A 22,475-nucleotide genomic window follows, 5' to 3' on the forward strand; every position below is an offset into this window, starting at 1 on the left:
GGTCACAGTGTTCAGTATAGACATATGTACAATGTTCGATGCAGAATAGAAGTAACTGAGTTACCATACAATATACAATATACTATGCAATGTACTAATATACAATACTATATAGTGCAAAGCAGAAATGGGATGAGGTACAATTTAGGTACAATTTACAGTAAGGTGTACGAGTTGTAGTGCAAATCCTTTACCAATAAATATAAAGTGTGTTTAGGTGATCTAAAGTGTGGAGAGTGGGTGCTGCAGTGTGTTGTTTGTTTAAAGTGAGTGTGTGCGTGTGGGTGTGTGTGCTGTGTGCATTTGATGGTTGTTGCATAGTGTTTATTGTTCGTTGAGCAGCCTGATGGCCTGGGGATAGAAGCTTCTTCTGAGTCTTTCTGTGCTCGCCTTAAGACTCCGGTATCGCTTGCCTGACCGCAGCAGTTCAAAGAGGCAGTTGTTCGGTGGCTGGAGTCCTTGATGATCCTCTTAGCCTTACCCCTGCACCGCTTGTTGTAAATGTTCTGGAGGGTGGGAAGCCCCCCTCCAATTGTGCGTTCGGCTGAACGTGTCACTCTTTGTAGTCTGCTACGGTCTTGTGCAGTGCTATTCCCGAATCAGGAGGTGATGTTGCCAGTCAGGATGCTCTCTATTGTACATGAGTAGAAGTTCTTAAGGATCTTCTGACTGACTTGGAACTTCCTTAGGCGCCTGAGGAAGTAGAGGCGTTGTCGTGCCTTCTTCACAACACTGTCAATGTCCATGTCAAGTCCATGTCAAGTTCTCGGATATGTGGGCTCCGAGGTACTTGAAACTGTTTACTCTCTCAACCGGTGCCCCGTCGATGCTGAGGGGGCTGTAGTCCTTGACCCCCGACCTCCTGAAGTCCACAATCTCTTTTGTTTTGCTGACGTTCAAGGAGAGGCAGTTCTCCTGACACCACTGTGACAGATTCTCTACCTCTTCCAGGTAGGCCCTCTCGTCGTTGGCAGAGATCAGGCCCACCACTACTGTGTCATCAGCAAATTTGATGATTGTGTTGTTGTTCCGCTGTGCCATGCAGTCATGTGTGTACAGGGAGTAGAGGAGGGGGCTCAGAACACAGCCCTGGGGGGCCCCTATGTTGAGCGTGATGGATGAGGAGGTGCAGTTGCCTGCTCTTACCACCTGGGGTCTGCCCATCAGGAAGTCCAAGACCCACTGGCAGAGGTCATAGTTCAAGCCCAGGTCCCTGACCTTGGCTATGAGTTTGGAGGGGACTATGGTATTGGATGCTGAGCTGTAGTCGATGAACAGCATTCTCACATAGTTCCCCTGCCTCTTGTCCAGGTGTGATGCTGCTGTGTGCAGCACATGGGCTATGGCGTCCTCCGTGGACCTGTTAGGGCGGTATGCAAATTGCAGGGGGTCCAGGTTGATGGGGAGGGAGGAACAGATGTAGCCCTTCATTAGCTTCTCAAAGCACTTCATGGCTATGGAGGTGAGAGCTACAGGGCGGTAGTCGTTGAGGCAAGCGGGCGTAGATTTTTTGGGTACAGGGATGATGGTGGACTTCTTCAGACAGGTGGGGATGACAGCCTGTTCTAAGGACAGGTTAAAGATGTCAGTGAATACCGGGGCCAGTTGGTCGGCACAGACTTTTAGGACGCGGCCGGGGATGCTGTCCGGTCCTGCTGCCTTCCTGATATTCACTTTTTTAAAGGTCCGCCTCACCTCATGCTCTGTTACCCTGAACACTGCGTCTCCATCAGCAGACCCCCCCCCCCCATTGCCGTGGCTTGTAGGCTGGTGTTGTTATTCACAGCCTCAAACCTTGCATAGAAGGTATTGAGATCATTTGCTAAGGAGATGTCACTGTTCAGTTTGAGGGAGGTGCCTTTGTAATCTGTCATTGTTCTGAGGCCCTGCCACATACCTCCTGCAAACAGACCTGAAGGTACGCCTGGGAAGACTGCGGAGAGCTGAAAACCTCAGGACTCGACGCAAGAGGAAGGAAAGAGCGAGAACATCCTTCTACAAGGATCCCTTCAGATTTGTGAAAGGACTCTTCACAAAGGAAAAGAGCGGGTCACTTAAGGTGCCAAAGAGGGAGTTTGAGGACCATCTGAAAACAACTCACACAGATAGCAAAAGATATGAACAGAGGGAACTACCACCAGACATGTCACCAATTCCTCAACCAGAACACCAGCTGGATGACTGTCCCCCAAGGTGGAAGGAGGTTGAGGAAGCAGTGAGGAAGGCAAGGGCAGCTTCAGCTCCAGGACCAAATGGAGTTCCATACGGGCTGTATAAAAACTCCCCAAATATCTTACGCTATCTGTTGAGGCAAATGAAGGTGATGTGGACAAAGCAAACCATCCCAAAAGCGTGGCGAAGAGCAGGGGGAGTAGTAATCCCCAAGGAGAAGGATGCCTCAAACATCGATCAATTCCAGCAGATCAACCTGCTGAATGTTGAAGGGAAGGTCTTCTTTAGGATTGTTGCTAAAAGGATGACAACATACCTGAAGCAAAACAACTTGATTGACACATCTGTGCAGAAGGCCGGCATTCCTGGTTTCTCAGGATGCTTGGAACATACACGCATGATATGGCACCAAATCCAATCTGCCAAAAGGGAAGGAAGAGACCTGCACGTCTTATTCCTGGACCTAGCCAACGCTTTTGGATCCGTCCCCCATTCTCTCATCTGGACAGCCTTCAACTTCTTCCACATCTCAAATACCATCACAAACCTGGTGAGAAATTACTTCCAAGATCTGCAATTCTGTATCAAAACAACAGAATAAACAACATCATGGCAATCTTTGGAAGTGGGAATAATGGCTGGATGTACCATCTCCCCACTAGCCTTCACCATGGCAATGGAAGTGGTCATTCGAGCTTCCAAGTGGGTTGTGGGAGAAGAACACTGCAATCTGGACAGCGTCTACCTCCTATTCGCGCCTACATGGATGACATGACCACCTTCACCTCAACCATAGCATGCACCAAACGTCTGCTGGGAAAGCTTCATGCCAACATTACATGGGCACGGATGAAGTTCAAACCCAGCAAATCCAGGAGCATATCCATCGTCAAAGGAAAACTTGTGGACCAGAGGTTCCACATCAAGGATACACCCATTCCTTTGGTGTCAGAACTGCCAGTCAAGAGCCTAGGGCGATGGTACAACGCGAGCCTCAAAAACTCAGACCAGAGTGATCAGCTGAGGGAAGAAACCATCAAAGGCATTGTCAGCATAGACAAGACCTTGCTCCCTGGAAAGCTGAAACTCTGGTGCCTGCAGTTTGGATTGCTCCCCCGCCTGATGTGGCCTCTAACGGTCTACGAGATCCCCATGACCAAAGTCGAGAAGCTGGAGAGGACAGTCAGTTCATACATCAAGAAGTGGCTTGGCCTCCCGCGTTGCCTCACCAACATCGGCTTGTATGGACACAGGGCCCTGGAATTGCCTGTCTCTAGCCTCATAGAGGAGTTTAAATGCACCAAAGTGAGGCTGAACATGACCCTGACCGAGTCTCAAGATGAAGTGATCCGAGCGGCTGCTCCCAGACTGGCAACTGGGAGGAAATGGATCCCATCTGAGGCCGTACCTCAAGCAAAATCTGCTCTCAGGCATGGAGACATTGTAGGACAGGTGCAGCATGGAAGAGGTGGGTTTGGACTTGGGACAAGTCGACCCACATGGCACAAGGCAACATCAACCCAGAGGAGAAAGCTGGTGGTGGCTCAGGTTCGGCAACAAGAGGAGGCAGACAGATGCGCAAAGGCAGTCTCACAGTCCAAACAGGGCCAATGGACTAGCTGGGAAAACCTGGAGCATCGTAAGCTCACATGGAAGGATCTTTGGGAGATGGAAGGAAGCCAAATCAGCTTCATCATCAGAGCCACCTATGATGTTCTCCCCACGCCCAAGAACCTAAACCAGTGGTTTGGAGAAGATCCTTCTTGTGCGCTTTGCAAAACCCCCGCAACACTGAGGCACATCCTCACCGGTTGCAAAACCAGTTTGTCCCAAGGGCGCTACACCTGGAGACACAACCAGGTCCTAAGACAACTGGCAATCACCCTGGAAGGAAGGAGAACTACCAACAATGCCCTCCCTCCCCCAATGCCTAGACACTCAATCACCACTTCTTTTGTAAGAGCAGGACAGCTCCCAGCAAAGCCATCTGCAAGAGTGGAGGCAACCCTCCTGGACACTGCCCGGGATTGGAGAATGCAGGTTGACTTGGACCAGAAACTAATCTTTCCGCCTGAGATCATTACAACTAACCTCAGGCCGGACCTGATCTTGTGGTCAACCTCCCAGACGTCTGTATTCATTGTGGAACTAACTGTACCATGGGAGGCTGCAGTTGGTGAAGCATATGAACGTAAACGACTGAAGTACTCCGACATAGCAGCCGAGGCAGAACAACGCGGCTGGCGTGCCCAGGTGCTTCCGGTTGAGGTTGGATCTAGAGGATTTGTTGCCATGTCCACAACCAAGCTTCTTAAGGGGATGGGAGTGCGAGGACAGGCGTTCCGACAAGCTGTCAAAACACTGTCAGAGGCTGCCGAACAAAGCAGCAGATGGCTATGGATTAAGAGAAAGGACCCCAACTGGGCTGCAAAATGACCATCGAGGGTTAAAAGCAGAGGGGGGCACACCTGGTAAATGGTAAATGGTAAATGGCTGCTTTTTTATATAGCGCTTTTATCCAAAGCGCTTTACAATTTGTTACTCACATTTTACCCATTCACTCACACATTCACTCACACATTCACACACAGACGGCGGAAGCAACCATGCAAGGTGCCAACCTGCTCATCGGGAGCAATTAGGGGTTAAGTGTCTTGCTCAAGGACACATCGACACGCTGCCCGGGAGGAGCGGGAATCGAACCGGGAACCTCCGGATTGCCAGACGACTGCTCTACCTCCCGAGCCACTGTCGCCCCAGGTGTTGCCGTTGAGCCCTTCGGAGGTGTCGTGGGCCTGTCAACGAAACACCAATGAAGAAGGGTGCCCACCTGAAGACCCCAGTGAAGCTTTTACCACTACCCCATTCAAAAAAGTGCTGATTATCTAGGCCAAGGGATTGTAATATCTAGTCCTATAAACTCAATTATGATTGGCCAAAATTTGCCGTTAGGGCATGCGTCCACTTAGCTCACATTTCCAGCTGAAAACGCTGGCAGTGCGCCGGTAGTACTGGGGTGGAGCGCTTGCGGTGAGAAAAAAAAAAGCAGCACGAGCCAGCGCATCGCTCTGAAAAGTTCAGAAAGATTCAACTTTAAACGCTGGGTGCGGCCGCACACAGTCGCTGAAAAAAGAAGCCGACTGCAGCACATTTCCTATAGGCGGCAGCATGCGGCCGCATAAGCTCCCTCCCCATTGGGATACATTGAAAAAAGACGCTTGTGGCCATAAAAATGAGATAGGTGGACCCGGGCCCTTAGTCGACTAGAAAAAAAAAAGTATAATATATATATATATATTTTTATCATTCCATTTGGGATGTGGGGGTGCTTAATGTCTGAAGGAGTCGACTGAAGGCTTCTTGTCCTCTGCAAAAGCATGCAATTGGTCCACTGATGGATACATCTTGATATTTGTCTAGTCTAGTGTGTTCATTAGATGGGTGAAATCCTCTTTCAGTGCCTCTGTGCCTGTTTTCTTTGGCAGTTGGCCTCTGGTATGCGTGCCATTAGCGTTAGCCACGCTTCTAAGAGGTTGGCAGTCGACTACGGCTCCTTTCGACCGATTAGTTGACTATTCGACTAATAGGGGTCAGCCCTAATTACTACACAGGACAGAATGTTGCTTACTGTTTACTCATCAGATATCTCTATACTCTGCGTCCCACAGAGCCCTCTTCACTCGCTGGAGCGACTCAGAGCAACTCGTCTACACTATCCCTGGGGTGTCCCCGGGTATGATGCAGCTCATCATAGAGTACTCCTACACACGCTTTGTGCTGGTGACAGCAGAGAACGTGAAAGAGCTTCTGGTGGCTGCAGACCAGCTTCGCGTCACTGGCATAGTAGGAGCGTGCTCTGACTTCCTAGAAGGCCAGCTGTCTCTGGAAAACTGTGTCGGCATCTGGAGGTTCACAGACATCTACTGCTGCCCTGATCTGAGGCGCAAGGCCCATCTTTTCATCGTGTGCCACTTTGAGGAGATGTTGCACGTCTCACAGGAGTTTGTGGAGCTGTCCCCGCAGCAACTGGTGGACATCATCGAGAGGGATGACCTGAACGTGAGGAGCGAGGAGACGGTGTTCGAGGCCGTCTTCCGTTGGATCGACCACTCCCGTGAGGAGCGTAAAACACACATCCCTTTGCTGCTGCCCAAGGTAACTAATTGTATTACGGATACACAAACATGGTTGCTAGTGCCTGAGCCACATTTCTTTTTAATGACATTTTTATTATTTAACTTTTTCTTGTTTGTCTGTCTCTTGTCAAGGTCATTATGATTCATGTTACTGTTATTATTGTTGTCGTCGCTGTTGTCATTGTTATTATTATTATTATTATTGTACTGTTATGTTCCGTTTTATGTATGAAAAGAAAAGAAAAGAAAAACATTTATAAAAATAAAATAAAACTAATTGTATTACTGTGCATTACATTAAAACAACACTAGGTTCCCTAGTACAGTGGTTCTCAAACATTTGGGTCCAAACTGTTCCCTAGCAACAGAAACCGTCTACAACCGATGTCTAAGTTGTACCCCCTGTCTGCTTGTCTCTTCCCAGGTTCGCATGGGCTTGATGAGGCCTGACTACTTCAGGAGCAACGTCCAGAACAACCCTGTGGTGAGGGACAGCCATGACTGCAGGCCCCTCATCCTCAGCGTCCTGAACCGCCCTGGCTCCGACAGGCTCCCAAACCCCCTGACCCGCCCACGCCGGCCCCAGGAGGTCCTATTGGCCATCGGAGGCCGGGGTAGCATGGAGGCTTACAACATCCGAGCCGGTGGATGGATGGACGTGAGCGCTGAGGGGGAGAGTATTGGCCACGGCACCGCTTATCTCCGTGGTCTGGTCTACTGCGTCGGCGGCTGGGACGGCTGTAAGTATCTCAACAGTGTGAGCAGGTTCAACCCCGTCACTCGCAGCTGGCTGCAGGCGGCTCCCATGCACTCACGCCGCAGTCACCTCAGCGTGGTCGTGTTGGGCGGCTGTATCTACGCCATGGGAGGGGAAGGCGACGGACGCTTGCCACTGAACACCGCCGAGCGCTACGAGCCTGAAACCAACCAGTGGACAGTGATCTCACCCATGCTGGAGCACAGGGTCGCCGCCGGGGCAGCAGCCCTCCAGGGCAAGGTGGGTGGAATAAATGTCTTTATTGCCAAGTAAGCTTGCACATACAAAAGATGTGTCTGGGTCCTTTGGTGCATCAACATTAACAGACAATTAAAGTAGAATGAAATCAAATGGAATATATAAACTAAATTAGAATATTCTTTCTTATTACAGGTTTACATCTGTGGTGGACTGGGTCTTCTCACAGCTGAGTGCTACAGCCCAGACACCGACCAGTGGACTCTGATCGCCCCCATGAGCAGCAGGCGTGACGCATTGGGAGTCGCTGCGTACGCAGGACAAGTCTATGCGGTAGGTGCACACGGAGACAAATGCTTTATACTAGATATTTCTATAGATACAGATACAGCACTCAAAACTCAAACCTCTCATGCCTCTCTACCACTCTCTACCACTCCTCTATTGTTCTTGACCGGGCCAGATTTCACACCTCCACTTCCTCCCACAGGCTGGGCAGATTTTCATCTTAAATTTTTATTCGTCCCAAATGTCCCAGCCCCATCAGATTTCTTAGCTTTTTTCACTGTTTACTTATCATGCATTGCAACACTAATATATGGTCAGTACCCCAAGTCAGACTGCCCATATAAAAATTATTTTGGGGGTCTGAGGGCAGTAGCCCCCGACCCCCTCCCTGGGGAAGCACTTAAGTTAACTACCCTCCCTTTGTTCCCCCAGCCAACACCCCCGGAAAATTAACACCTGAGTAGACTTAAGTGGCACACAGGCAGCAACAAGCAGCAGACAAGCAGCAGAATTGGTTTGATTTTTGAGCGCTGCGTCTGTATGTATCATTTGACTTGCAATGCTGCTGTGATGCCCTCATTTCCCTAAGTGGATTAATACAGTGTCTGCCTGCCTGCCTGCCTGCCTGCCTGCCTGCCTGAGCCACACACTAAAACATTCCTCTCATGTGTCCTGTCCTCAGGTGGGAGGGCGGGACTATGGACACATCCTGCGTAGCGCGGAGGCCTACAGCCCCTTGACTGACTCCTGGAGAGCCCTGCCCGACATGCTCACCCCCCGCTTCTTCTTTGGCATCGCGGTGCTGGACGACCTGCTCTTTGTGGTCGGAGGCATCAATGACTTCACCACCATCTCCAACGTGGAGCGCTACGACCAGAGCAGCGACAGGTGGACTGCAGCTGAGGACATGAATATCCAGCGCGGTGCCCTAAGCTGCTGCATAATGCATGGCCTGCCATTTAACATGAGCCAGTACGCTGCTCCCCGTGGAGGAGGAGGAGGAGGAGGAGGAGGAGGAGGAGGAGGAAGAGGAGGAGGAAGAGGAGGAGGAAGAGGAGGAGGAGGAGCAGGAGGAGGAGGAGGAGGAAGATGAGGAAGAGGAAGAGGAGGAGCAGGAGGAGCAGGAGGAGGAGGAGGAAGATGAGGAAGAGTAGGAGCAAGAGCAGGAGGAGTAGGAGGAGGAGGATGAGGAAGATGAGGAAGAGGAGGAGAAGGAAGAGGAGGAAGAGGAAGATGAGGAGGAGGAAGATGAGGAAGAGTAGGAGCAGGAGCAGGAGGAGCAGGAGGAGGAGGAGGAAGATGAGGAAGAGTAGGAACAGGAGCAGGAGGAGGAGGAAGAGGAGGAGGAGGAAGATGTGGAAGAGTAGGAGGAGGAGGAGGAGGAGGATTAGGAGGAGGAGGATTAGGAGGAGGAGAAGGAGGAGGAGGGCGGAGGAGGAAGAGGAGGAAGAGAAGGAGCAGGAAGAGGAGGATGAGGAGGAGGAAGAAGAGGAAGAGGAGGAGGCGGAAGATGAGGAAGAGGAGGAGGTGGAGGAAGATGAGGAAGAATAGGAGGAGGAGGAGGAAGATGAGGAGGAAGATGAGGAGGAAGAGGAGGAGGAAGAGGAGGAGGAGGCAGCAGGGGATCCATCTAAGAACCTTAAACATTTAGACCAAAAGAAATCCTAAGAAATTAATAAATTACTATCTTGATGGGGCACTGTCACTTTAAGGAGGTTGGTTTTGGGGTTGGGATGAGAGGAGACGCCCTGTGTGGGGTTTCATTGATAAATGTTTGATTACTACGAGCTGTCAGAAGCTAGCACGGCATAGTTCTGACAGCTGTCACTTGTGCTACTGCGAAATAAATGACACGCGGCTTTGTGTTGTCAACTGATAGAAATTGTGCGTTTCTCTATTCCGACGATTTCTATATATATATAACTGTCTTTTACTAGTACCTTACTACTATGTACTATGTTACTATCCGTATACTACTACCTACCATGCTAATATGTCTATTATACTATGCACTCAGGGTGTAACACTCAAGTTCAACACTATTTGACAAACAATGCCACTGACCATAAGCTGCCAGAGATGCACATCTCCTGCTGACCAGAAAACCACACACTTTTCTGATAGTGGGGTGCCTGGACACTCAGTCATTTAAAATGTATATGCGAAAGTTTCGTTTTCACTTCTAATTTGAAGATAAGGATCTATAGAACAATTTGGGCTTGAGTGTCAAGAAACCAGTTGAATTTAATAAAAATGTATCCAAAATGGCCACAATCGAAATCATGAATTCTTTAAAAACGTCTTAATGTTCACACAATTGCTGTGTAATATAATTTTGTATTGCTATTTTAAGTTAATACTGTGTGAGGAATCAACTGGAGTTCAAATATTGATGTTTTGAATATTCTGGTATGGCAAAAATCAAAGATGGCTGCAATTTCTGTATTTATTTCAAATTATACTTCATAACTTTTATTCTATTGAACCTAGAATGGTGATGTTGGTGCCTGTACCTAGGTTTTCATGAATGAGTAATTGAATAAAAATTAAATAAACATGACTTACTGTTGTTCCATGAGAAGAAAACACAGAAGAAGACAGCAAATAAGCTGAGAATGCAGCACTTCAAACATCATGCAGAGCTCTATGGGAAAGCTTTTATTGTGCTAGACAATACACGTCAAGTAGAGATATTTCTGTTGATGAGGAGTTAGTTGCGCCAGGTGTAACAAGACATTTTCTCATTCCTGTCAAATAAGTTGTTAACAGATGGACAGTTCCCAGATGACAAGGATGTCTACATCACTGCAGGTGATCAAGTCCACCATGTTGGAAACAGTCCACCAATGGATCAATGCAACCATGAGGAAGCTGACACTCGTGTCCTATGATACATCTCCTCCACGCCCTCCAAACATCATCACTTGGGAGGGTGCATACTGGAGATACAGATGTTTGTCGTAATCCTTCTGACTAATTTCCATCACATCAAGCCACTAACAGATACACACCCACTCAGGGACGTGCACAGGACTTTAGAGGGGCAGGTGCTCAAAGGCTGAAAAGGGCACTATACCTGTGTGTGTTTTAACCGAGCGCGTGTAGCGCACAAGCCAGATTTTTAAGGGCCCTTTTCGGGCGGGGGGGGGGGGGGGGGGGGGGGGGGGCTTTTATGCTTTTTGGGGGGTTTTGGTGATCAAATATTGAATATTGAACTATAATAATCAGTGCAGGAGCTCACTTATCCTTGAAAGACACTTTTATCACTGACTTAAAAGGCCCATACATCTCCATAAATGTTCAGGGGGGAGGGAATAAGTGCTTACCCTACAGACCCCAAGAAGTGCTGTATATTCTGTATTGTTTAATATAAATGCATTTTTTATTCCAATCCCGATTTGTATTTGAGATTCCCAAATCCCATCGGACTTGACTTCTTCGTGTCCCTCAGTGAGTGTAATACCAGCATTCAACTGTATGCGCCACAGCGGTTTCTATCATCATCATCATCATCATCATCATCATCATCATCATCATCATCATCATCATCATCATCATCATCATCACCACCCACGCTGTGCATCAAATATATAGGTCCGCGGAGAGGCACGCTGAGGAGGCCGTGTAAACTGCATTGGAATATGGGGCATCTCTCTCTCTTTACCTAATATTTTGATTCTATCCTGACATTTTCAGTTGGAAGTCAGTCTATATGCGTAACGAATTTTCTTTAAAGATTTTTCAAAAAGAGCACTTTTTTTATGAGGCTCAAAAAGGAAGGTGCTCAAGCACCCCTTGGGCTCTATGTGTGCACGTGGCTGTACAGTAGGTAGTAGTATAAGTATAGTAGTAGAGACATATTAGCATGATACAGTAGGTAGTAGTATAAGTATAGTAGTAGAGACATATTAGCATGATACAGTAGGTAGTAGTATAAGTATAGTAGTAGAGACATATTAGCATGATACAGTAGGTAGTAGTATAAGTATAGTAGTAGAGACATATTAGCATGATACAGTAGGTAGTAGTATAAGTATAGTAGTAGAGACATATTAGCATGATACAGTAGGTAGTAGTATAAGTATAGTAGTATAGACATATTAGCATGATACAGTAGGTAGTAGTATAAGTATAGTAGTAGAGACATATTAGCATGATACAGTAGGTAGTAGTATAAGTATAGTAGTAGAGACATATTAGCATGATACAGTAGGTAGTAGTATAAGTATAGTAGTAGAGACATATTAGCATGATACAGTAGGTAGTAGTATAAGTATAGTAGTAGAGACATATTAGCATGATACAGTAGGTAGTAGTATAAGTATAGTAGTAGAGACATATTAGCATGATACAGTAGGTAGTAGTATAAGTATAGTAGTATAGACATATTAGCATGATACAGTAGGTAGTAGTATAAGTATAGTAGTAGAGACATATTAGCATGATACAGTAGGTAGTAGTATAAGTATAGTAGTAGAGACATATTAGCATGATACAGTAGGTAGTAGTATAAGTATAGTAGTAGAGACATATTAGCATGATACAGTAGGTAGTAGTATACGTATAGTAGCATAGTAGTAAGGTACATAATAGTAAAAAGACGGTAAGAAGGTTAGTTATTTTTTTTCTTTTCTTTTTTTCATCAAATAACATTTTTGATCATTTGAAATGAGGACCATGTGGACTCAGTCACGTATTGGTGTGGTATGAATAAGCATGTGACTTTATTATTATTACAATTATGATGTGATATACAGTATGTACACAGCAATGAACAATAGAATAGAATAGAAGCACTTTATTGATCCCAAGGGCAATTCAGCACCACAGATCGTGTCAAAAATCACAAATCACAAATAAGAATAAAAATACAGTCGGGGATATACATTCTAAAATATGTATATACATTCTATACCTTAACCTCGGAAGTTTAACCTCATTCCTTTTGATATTCCGGTAGCAATGGGGGACCCTGATTGTAAACAAGACGAAAGTCTTTCTCTGGTCTGCATCCCCTTAACAAGTGTGTGTGTATTGAGCCGTACTGTATTGTACCCATTCTGCAATCTGTTAATAAAGTTTTCAATCAATCAATCAATCAAAGCACCGTTTCTGCAGGCGGTTGATATCAGCAGGACGAGGAGGGTCACAGTGGACAGAAGAGACACGGTGTTCGGCGAGGTCATCAGTTCCACTCGGTGGTCAGTGAGGGTCCTGGGGCTCACACTGAAGGGATTAGAGGAGTCTAGTAAAACGGCATGGTGTAGGACTCCGTCCGCTGTGATGGATGGCAGAAATCATATCTAATTGCTCCGTGTGGGATGAACAGTCTGCGGGGACGCTAAGGAGATGTTTATTAGGCTACTCTAGAATCACACGCGGCCACATGCCAGACACACCCATCACCCACCCACAGGCCAGACACACCCTCCCACCCACCCACCCACCCACAAACACACCCACCTGCCCACCCACCCACCCACCCACCCACCCACCCACCCACCCACCCACCCACCCACCCACCCACCCACCCACCCACAGGCCAGACACACCCACCCACCCACCCACAGGCCAGACACACCCACCCACAGGCCAGACACACCCACCCACCCACAGGCCAGACACACCCACCCACCCACAGGCCAGACACACCCACCCACCCACCCACAGGCCAGACACACCCACCCACAGGCCAGACACACCCACCCACCCACAGGCCAGACACACCCACCCACAGGCCAGACACGTAGGTAGTTGAGTGTTGAGCCTGGTCCTGGGCTCCTCCTCCAGCAGCTCTGTCTCCCCTGGTGTTGAGCCTGGTCCTGGGCTCCTCCTCCAGCAGCTCTGTCTCCCCTGGTGTTGAGCCTGGTCCTGGGCTCCTCCTCCTCCAGCAGCTCTGTCTCCCCTGGTGTTGAGCCTGGTCCTGGACTCCTCCTCCAGCAGCTCTGTCTCCCCTGGTGTTGAGCCTGGTCCTGGGCTCCTCCTCCTCCAGCAGCTCTGTCTCCCCTGGTGTTGAGCCTGGTCCTGGGCTCCTCCTCCTCCAGCAGCTCTGTCCCCCCTGGTGTTGAGCCTGGTCCTGGGCTCCTCCTCCTCCTCCAGCAGCTCTGTCTCCCCTGGTGTTGAGCCTGGTCCTGGGCTCCTCCAGCAGCAGCTCTGTCTCCCCTGGTGTTGAGCCTGGTCCTGGGCTCCTCCTCCTCCAGCAGCTCTGTCTCCCCTGGTGTTGAGCCTGGTCCTGGGCTCCTCCTCCTCCAGCAGCTCTGTCTCCCCTGGTGTTGAGCCTGGTCCTGGGCTCCTCCTCCTCCTCCAGCAGCTCTGTCTCCCCTGGTGTTGAGCCTGGTCCTGGGCTCCTCCTCCAGCAGCAGCTCTGTCTCCCCTGGTGTTGAGCCTGGTCCTGGGCCCCTCCTCCAGCAGCAGCTCTGTCTCCCCTGGTGTTGAGCCTGGTCCTGGGCTCCTCCTCCTCCAGCAGCTCTGTCTCCCCTGGTGTTGAGCCTGGTCCTGGGCTCCTCCTCCTCCAGCAGCTCTGTCTCCCCTGGTGTTGAGCCTGGTCCTGGGCTCCTCCTCCAGCAGCTCTGTCTCCCCTGGTGTTGAGCCTGGTCCTGGGCTCCTCCTCCTCCAGCAGCTCTGTCTCCCCTGGTGTTGAGCCTGGTCCTGGGCTCCTCCTCCTCCAGCAGCAGCTCTGTCTCCCCTGGTGTTGAGCCTGGTCCTGGGCTCCTCCTCCAGCAGCAGCTCTGTCTCCCCTGGTGTTGAGCCTGGTCCTGGGCTCCTCCTCCTCCAGCAGCAGCTCTGTCTCCCCTGGTGTTGAGCCTGGTCCTGGGCTCCTCCTCCTCCAGCAGCTCTGTCTCCCCTGGTGTTGAGCCTGGTCCTGGGCTCCTCCTCCAGCAGCAGCTCTGTCTCCCCTGGTGTTGAGCCTGGTCCTGGGCTCCTCCTCCTCCAGCAGCTCTGTCTCCCCTGGTGTTGAGCCTGGTCCTGGGCTCCTCCTCCAGCAGCTCTGTCTCCCCTGGTGTTGAGCCTGGTCCTGGGCTCCTCCTCCTCCAGCAGCTCTGTCTCCCCTGGTGTTGAGCCTGGTCCTGGGCTCCTCCTCCTCCAGCAGCTCTGTCTCCCCTGGTGTTGAGCCTGGTCCTGGGCTCCTCCTCCTCCTCCAGCTGCTCTGTCTCCCCTGGTGTTGAGCCTGGTCCTGGGCTCCTCCAGCAGCTCTGTCTCCCCTGGTGTTGAGCCTGGTCCTGGGCTCCTCCTCCAGCAGCTCTGTCTCCCCTGGTGTTGAGCCTGGTCCTGGGCTCCTCCTCCAGCAGCAGCTCTGTCTCCCCTGGTGTTGAGCCTGGTCCTGGGCTCCTCCTCCTCCTCCAGCAGCTCTGTCTCCCCTGGTGTTGAGCCTGGTCCTGGGCTCCTCCAGCAGCTCTGTCTCCCCTGGTGTTGAGCCTGGTCCTGGGCTCCTCCTCCTCCAGCAGCTCTGTCTCCCCTGGTGTTGAGCCTGGTCCTGGGCTCCTCCTCCAGCAGCAGCTCTGTCTCCCCTGGTGTTGAGCCTGGTCCTGGGCTCCTCCTCCAGCAGCTCTGTCTCCCCTGGTGTTGAGCCTGGTCCTGGGCTCCTCCAGCAGCTCTGTCTCCCCTGGTGTTGAGCCTGGTCCTGGGCTCCTCCTCCTCCAGCAGCTCTGTCTCCCCTGGTGTTGAGCCTGGTCCTTGGCTCCTCCTCCTCCAGCAGCTCTGTCTCCCCTGGTGTTGAGCCTGGTCCTGGGCTCCTCCTCCAGCAGCAGCTCTGTCTCCCCTGGTGTTGAGCCTGGTCCTGGGCTCCTCCTCCTCCAGCAGCAGCTCTGTCTCCCCTGGTGTTGAGCCTGGTCCTGGGCTCCTCCTCCAGCAGCTCTGTCTCCCCTGGTGTTGAGCCTGGTCCTGGGCTCCTCCTCCAGCAGCAGCTCTGTCTCCCCTGGTGTTGAGCCTGGTCCTGGGCTCCTCCTCCTCCAGCAGCAGCTCTGTCTCCCCTGGTGTTGAGCCTGGTCCTGGGCTCCTCCTCCAGCAGCTCTGTCTCCCCTGGTGTTGAGCCTGGTCCTGGGCTCCTCCTCCTCCAGCAGCTCTGTCTCCCCTGGTGTTGAGCCTGGTCCTGGGCTCCTCCTCCAGCAGCTCTGTCTCCCCTGGTGTTGAGCCTGGTCCTGGGCTCCTCCTCCAGCAGCTCTGTCTCCCCTGGTGTTGAGCCTGGTCCTGGGCTCCTCCTCCAGCAGCAGCTCTGTCTCCCCTGGTGTTGAGCCTGGTCCTGGGCTCCTCCTCCAGCAGCAGCTCTGTCTCCCCTGGTGTTGAGCCTGGTCCTGGGCTCCTCCTCCAGCAGCTCTGTCTCCCCTGGTGTTGAGCCTGGTCCTGGGCTCCTCCTCCAGCAGCAGCTCTGTCTCCCCTGGTGTTGAGCCTGGTCCTGGGCTCCTCCTCCTCCAGCAGCTCTGTCTCCCCTGGTGTTGAGCCTGGTCCTGGGCTCCTCCTCCAGCAGCTCTGTCTCCCCTGGTGTTGAGCCTGGTCCTGGGCTCCTCCTCCAGCAGCAGCTCTGTCTCCCCTGGTGTTGAGCCTGGTCCTGGGCTCCTCCTCCAGCAGCAGCTCTGTCTCCCCTGGTGTTGAGCCTGGTCCTGGGCTCCTCCTCCAGCAGCAGCTCTGTCTCCCCTGGTGTTGAGCCTGGTCCTGGGCTCCTCCTCCAGCAGCAGCTCTGTCTCCCCTGGTGTTGAGCCTGGTCCTGGGCTCCTCCTCCAGCAGCAGCTCTGTCTCCCCTGGTGTTGAGCCTGGTCCTGGGCTCCTCCTCCTCCTCCAGCAGCTCTGTCTCCCCTGGTGTTGAGCCTGGTCCTGGGCTCCTCCTCCTCCAGCAGCTCTGTCTCCCCTGGTGTTGAGCCTGGTCCTGGGCTCCTCCTCCTCCAGCAGCTCTGTCTCCCCTGGTGTTGAGCCTGGTCCTGGGCTCCTCCTCCAGCAGCTCTGTCTCCCCTGGTGTTGAGCCTGGTCCTGGGCTCCTCCTCCAGCAGCTCTGTCTCCCCTGGTGTTGAGCCTGGTCCTGGGCTCCTCCAGCAGCTCTGTCTCCCCTGGTGTTGAGCCTGGTCCTGGGCTCCTCCTCCAGCAGCTCTGTCTCCCCTGGTGTTGAGCCTGGTCCTGGGCTCCTCCTCCTCCAGCAGCTCTGTCTCCCCTGGTGTTGAGCCTGGTCCTGGGCTCCTCCTCCTCCAGCAGCTCTGTCTCCCCTGGTGTTGAGCCTGGTCCTGGGCTCCTCCTCCTCCAGCAGCTCTGTCTCCCCTGGTGTTGAGCCTGGTCCTGGGCTCCTCCTCCAGCAGCAGCTCTGTCTCCCCTGGTGTTGAGCCTGGTCCTGGGCTCCTCCTCCAGCAGCTCTGTCTCCCCTGGTGTTGAGCCTGGTCCTGGGCTCCTCCTCCAGCAGCTCTGTCTCCCCTGGTGTTGAGCCTGGTCCTGGGCTCCTCCAGCAGCTCTGTCTCCCCTGGTGTTGAGCCTGGTCCTGGGCTCCTCCTCCAGCAGCTCTGTCTCCCCTGGTGTTGAGCCTGGTCCTGGGCTCCTCCTCCTCCAGCAGCTCTGTCTCCCCTGGTGTTGAGCCTGGTCCTGGGCTCCTCCTCCTCCAGCAGCTCTGTCTCCCCTGGTGTTGAGCCTGGTCCTGGGCTCCTCCTCCAGCAGCTCTGTCTCCCCTGGTGTTGAGCCTGGTCCTGGGCTCCTCCTCCAGCAGCTCTGTCTCCCCTGGTGTCTCCCCTGGTGTTGAGCCTGGTCCTGGGCCCCTCCAGCAGCCCCTCCAGCAGCAGCTGGTCAGCAGACCTTAGGGCCCTGAATGGGGTGTGGTGATGCAGGAGCTCAGCTAAGTACAATGGAGCCAGCCTGTTTAATGACTATTTATTCATTAATCATTTTTAAAGAACCGTGTGGCCTGATTCTCACGTTTGCAGTGGGACCGGCATCTTGAAATGTGTTATTCATAATAGTTTATTTATAATAGTTGACAGGCCAAACCGTGTGACTGCCAGATCCCATTCAAGTTGGCATAAACACACCATTGGAAGTGGAAGTGATGCGTTACTTGTGAAAGTTCTCTCCAATTTTTGCGCCAAACCTGATAAATATGTTTGTAACGAGGAGGCCTGCAAAGTTTTGAGTAATTGAAAAACATGAACATGAACTTAAATGGATCATGATGAGGTTTGTAATCCGACTAGTATCAGTGTTGTGAAGGGCCAGATTAAACCGAATATATATATTTATTTATATATATATATTTAATTGTATTTGTATATTCTCTAATATTCCCTGATATCCCTTGTATATTCCTTGTACAATATGCATTGAATATCCATTCTAGCCTACTGAACATCCCATAATAGTCTCCATTCTACTATTGGTCGAGACCTTGGTGCCAGGCTGCCATACCCCTCAGACCCAGTTCAAACGTACCGCTCCACATGTACGAACAAGTCCTAGTTCCGCGTAGGAATCTGGCTACCGCACCACTAATGGGACTATTTGTTCATAGTGCGTATATATACTGCGCTACTAAAGTAGGACTTCCTTTTCAGTCCAGTTTCTTACCCTCCAATAGAGTCACAGACGTAAAGCCTCCCCGCGACGCCAAGTTCGCCTACCATCGGTATTGAGACATCGTGTATATTAATATTTGAATAGTCATATTTGGCACTATATCGTCGAGTTGGACGTAGTCTATTAAGCTAATAATAGTCTGTTAATATATAGTGCTTCGTGCGGTGAGAATACTACCGTAGTCAGTACCCCATCGTTTCGGGCAGAGAACTGGCTGCTTACCCAGGGTGGTTGACCCCATGTGAAGCTGCACCCGAGGAGCCCCAGAGCCGACGAGCGAGTGGACCTGTATACCGGATTATTCTACCGACGACAGCCCGCCTTCCCAGGCACGGATTATGCTTTGTATACTTTGATTATTCCATGGATAAAGACCCCCGACACTGCCGTGTGTTGGAACCCCCCCCCCTGGAGAGGACGCAAGGTGAGGAGACGCTCTGCAAGACGAGGTCGCTTCACGTCTCTCCCCCGTGGACCGGAGAGAGCCGGCCCACAAATAGTCCACCTGCTTTCATCTGTGGTCCAAGGATCGCCGGCGCATTGAACGGCACTACAGTGGGTTCACCTGGGATACCCTTGGCCGGACGAGGCAGCCGGATTCTACCCCCCCCCCCCCCTCCTACTCCTGTCGGCTTACAAGCGACCGGATTAACCCCCCTTTAGTGTATCCAGTCTTATAATCATTAAAGTATCATTGCTGTTATTCCTTAACTATTCCAGGTCGTATATTTGCCACCTGCGCCATCAGAGATTGGACATTCTCTATTGATATACCGACGAATACTCTTTGCCATAAAAGTGCATACTATTTCAATTCATAAATGTAATTAAGTGATTAAGTGCTTGCTCTACACACCACGCCTACTTCGACTTCGTACATTTGTGTTGGATCCGTTTCATCTACGTGAGAGTGTTTATGATAATATATTTATGCCGTGTACTGGGTGGCCGAATATTAAGTACAAAGGTAGTGGTAGTAAGTATCATATCTAGTAATACAGTCAGGGAATTGTACCCCTCAGTTACAATCAGTATAGGTCTTATTTAGTGTGTTAGTATGTATACTAGTATTATTCAGTGTGTTAGTATGTATACTAGTACTATTCAGTGTGTTAGTATGTATACTAGTATTATTCAGTGTGTTAGTATGTATACTAGTACTATTCAGTGTGTTAGTATGTATACTAGTACTATTTAGTGTGTTAGTATGTATACTAGTATTGTCTAGTGTGTTAGTATGTATACTAGTATTGTCTAGTGTGTTAGTATGTATACTAGTATTGTCTAGTGTGTTAGTATGTATACTAGTATTGTCTAGTGTGTTAGTATGTATACTAGTATTATTCAGTGTGTTAGTATGTATACTAGTATTATTTAGTGTGTTAGTATGTATACTAGTATTGTCTAGTGTGTTAGTATGTATACTAGTATTGTCTAGTGTGTTAGTATGTATACTAGTATTATTTAGTGTGTTAGTATGTATACTAGTATTGTCTAGTGTGTTAGTATGTATACTAGTATTATTCAGAGTGTTAGTATGTATACTAGTATTGTCTAGTGTGTTAGTATGTATACTAGTATTATTTAGTGTGTTAGTATGTATACTAGTATTGTCTAGTGTGTTAGTATGTATACTAGTACTATTTAGTGTGTTAGTATGTATACTAGTATTGTCTAGTGTGTTAGTATGTATACTAGTATTATTCAGAGTGTTAGTATGTATACTAGTATTATTTAGTGTGTTAGTATGTATACTAGTATTGTCTAGTGTGTTAGTATGTATACTAGTATTGTCTAGTGGGGGGGGGTCAATGTGGGGTCTGGGGATCCTCGGGGGGGGGGGGGGGTCCTTGAGGTGGTTTCAGGGGTCCCCAGAATAATTGGCAACAGTTTAACCCTTTCACTGCCACACTACAGAAGGTTAACCCTTTACTATCACCCTACAGATGGTAACCGTCTGTAGTATGATAGTAAAGGGTTAACCTTCTGTAGTGTGGCAGTGAAAGGGCGTCTGTAGTGTGATAGTAAAGGGTTAACCTTCCGTATTGTCGCAGTGAAAGGGTTAACCGTTTGGTGTTGTGGTAGTGAAAGGATTAATTTCACTATTTCACCCACTGGACATTAGCCCAATGACTTGAATGAATACAAGAAGGACTAGTATGACCTTAGGCTTCACCATCTCCTGCAGACGGCTATGGATTTCTGGACTTAACCCTTTCACTACCACACTACCAAGTGGTTAACCCTTTCACTGCCACATGACAAATGGTTAACCCTTTCACTACCACACTACAGAAGGTTAACCCTTTCACTACCACACTACATAAGGTTAACCCTTTCACTACCACACTACCAAATGGTTAACCCTTTCACTGCCACATGACAAAGGGTTAACCCTTTCACTACCACACTACCAAATGGTTAACCCTTTCACTACCACACAACAAAGGGTTCTATTTCATTATGGCTTCCGCTCAGCGTCATTCTGCACGCACTTCACTTCGTGCACTAGCACTGAATACAAATTACACAATGTACCTTTACATCCCAACATTCGTCTGGCCACACCCCTATCCGCTTACCTTCATAAGCAGTTGTGTGGTCACCTACTCGCCTCCTTCTTCACTTTCACCACAAGGAAGTGCCTTCGGGGAGTGGGCATGTCGGCGTGGTTAGGGCACGGGACTGGTTCTGGTCGCGCTGGTCCAGGTCAGTTAACCCGTTCTGCTGTTCTGGTACCCTGAGGGACTTGTGCTTTTTTCGGGGGGGAAAATGCCGGGTCGGCCCGGGTGTCACAGGGTTAGGCGTTATGGAGACCCTTTGTTGGGTACACGTTGTACCTGGCACTATCCTAAGGGACTGGTTCTCCTTTCTTTCGCTCCTCTCTCACGCATGGCGAAGAGGGGGCTGTTGGGGTGGTCTTCTGGACCTCCTCTGGTAACCCTGTGTGCTTCCCGAGTCGCCGGGCCCGGTCCGAAGTAATGTTTCGTTGAAACCGTAGGCCTGGGATAACCCTTTTTGGAAACTGTAACACTTGTACTGCGGTATAGCTGGTGTATACCCGCAGGTGTGTTTTGGAGTTTTTTCTTGAGGGGTTATAGGAACAACCACCGTCTGTGTACCGAGAGGGTGGTTGATTCCCTGGTGTGTTGGAGCAGAGTCAACTCCCGGGTTACCCGGTTGAGTGTGCCCCTGCACGTTCATGACGTCTGCCAATCGTGTCAGCCTTCTCTGCCTCGACCCCTCTGGGTGGGTTTTTTTTTATGGAGGCTTTGTCATGGTGCTCAACAACGCCAGCATATGCCCCTTCCGCCGGGGGGGCTGTTTTCAGTTGACCCCTTTTGGCGCCTGTCTCGTCCGCAGTGCTCCAGGCTCAGGTCTACAGCCTGCTGCCTGGTTTCCGCGGTGCGCTGCCTGCTTCCGTTGGTTAACCTTTTTGAGTGCTTACGGCCATGCTGACTGCCTGTGTTACAGGGTCAGTGTGCCAGGCGGTGTACTATTGGGGGGAAAGGGCCCGCTCGGCTGAGGGGCCCTATCCGAATACGCTGGCGATGTGGGGGGCGGTGCCTCCTTTTTCCAGGGGATCCAGTCCCTTCAGTGGGTCTGGGTCTTCCTTCGCGCTCCGCTGCTACGGCCTTGCCACAGGGTTGAGTTTGCTCTTGACCCCGTGATTTTGGGGGCAGTAACGAGGTTGTTCCTTCCGTTCGTTCCTTGGTGGCATGCGGGTTGTGCGTGTGCGTAGTCGTGGGGTCAAGCCACGGTCTGCTCACCCTGTGCGTTGGGTTGCTTGAGTTCCTCTTCGCACGGTCGGATCCGTCTCCCTCCCGTCTTCCAATAGGGAGGGTATCCTCCATTAGGGAGGGTCGGGGGGCTCGGTCCTCCCCGGTCTGATGGTTGTGGGGGGCCTCAGCGGGGTACATTTGTCGAGCTTTGGCTCCCGCTCAGCTCCTCTTGTGCAGAATGATGCTGAGTGGAAGCCATAATGAAATAGAACGTAAGGTTATGTATATAACCAAGTTCTATGAATTATGGTGACGCTCAGCATCAGGACGCCGCTGCGGCCCTTGATCTCGCCTTGTGGTGAAAGTTTGGGAAGGAGGCGAGTAGGTGACCACACACCTGCTTATGAAGGTAAGCGGATAGGGGTGTGGCCAGACGAATGTTGGGATGTAAAGGTACATTGTGACATTTTTATTCAGTGCTCGTGCACGAAGTGAAGTGCGTGCAGAATGATGCTGAGCGTCACCATAATTCATAGAACTTGGTTATATACATAACCTTACGTTAACCATATCACTACCACACTACAGAAGGTTAACCTTTCATTACCACACTACAGAAGGTTAACCTTTCACTACCACACTACAGAAGGTTAACCTTTCATT

Source organism: Notolepis coatsorum (genome assembly GCF_963971535.1).
Source record: "Notolepis coatsorum genome assembly, chromosome: 1".
Lineage (NCBI taxonomy): Eukaryota > Metazoa > Chordata > Actinopteri > Aulopiformes > Paralepididae > Notolepis > Notolepis coatsorum.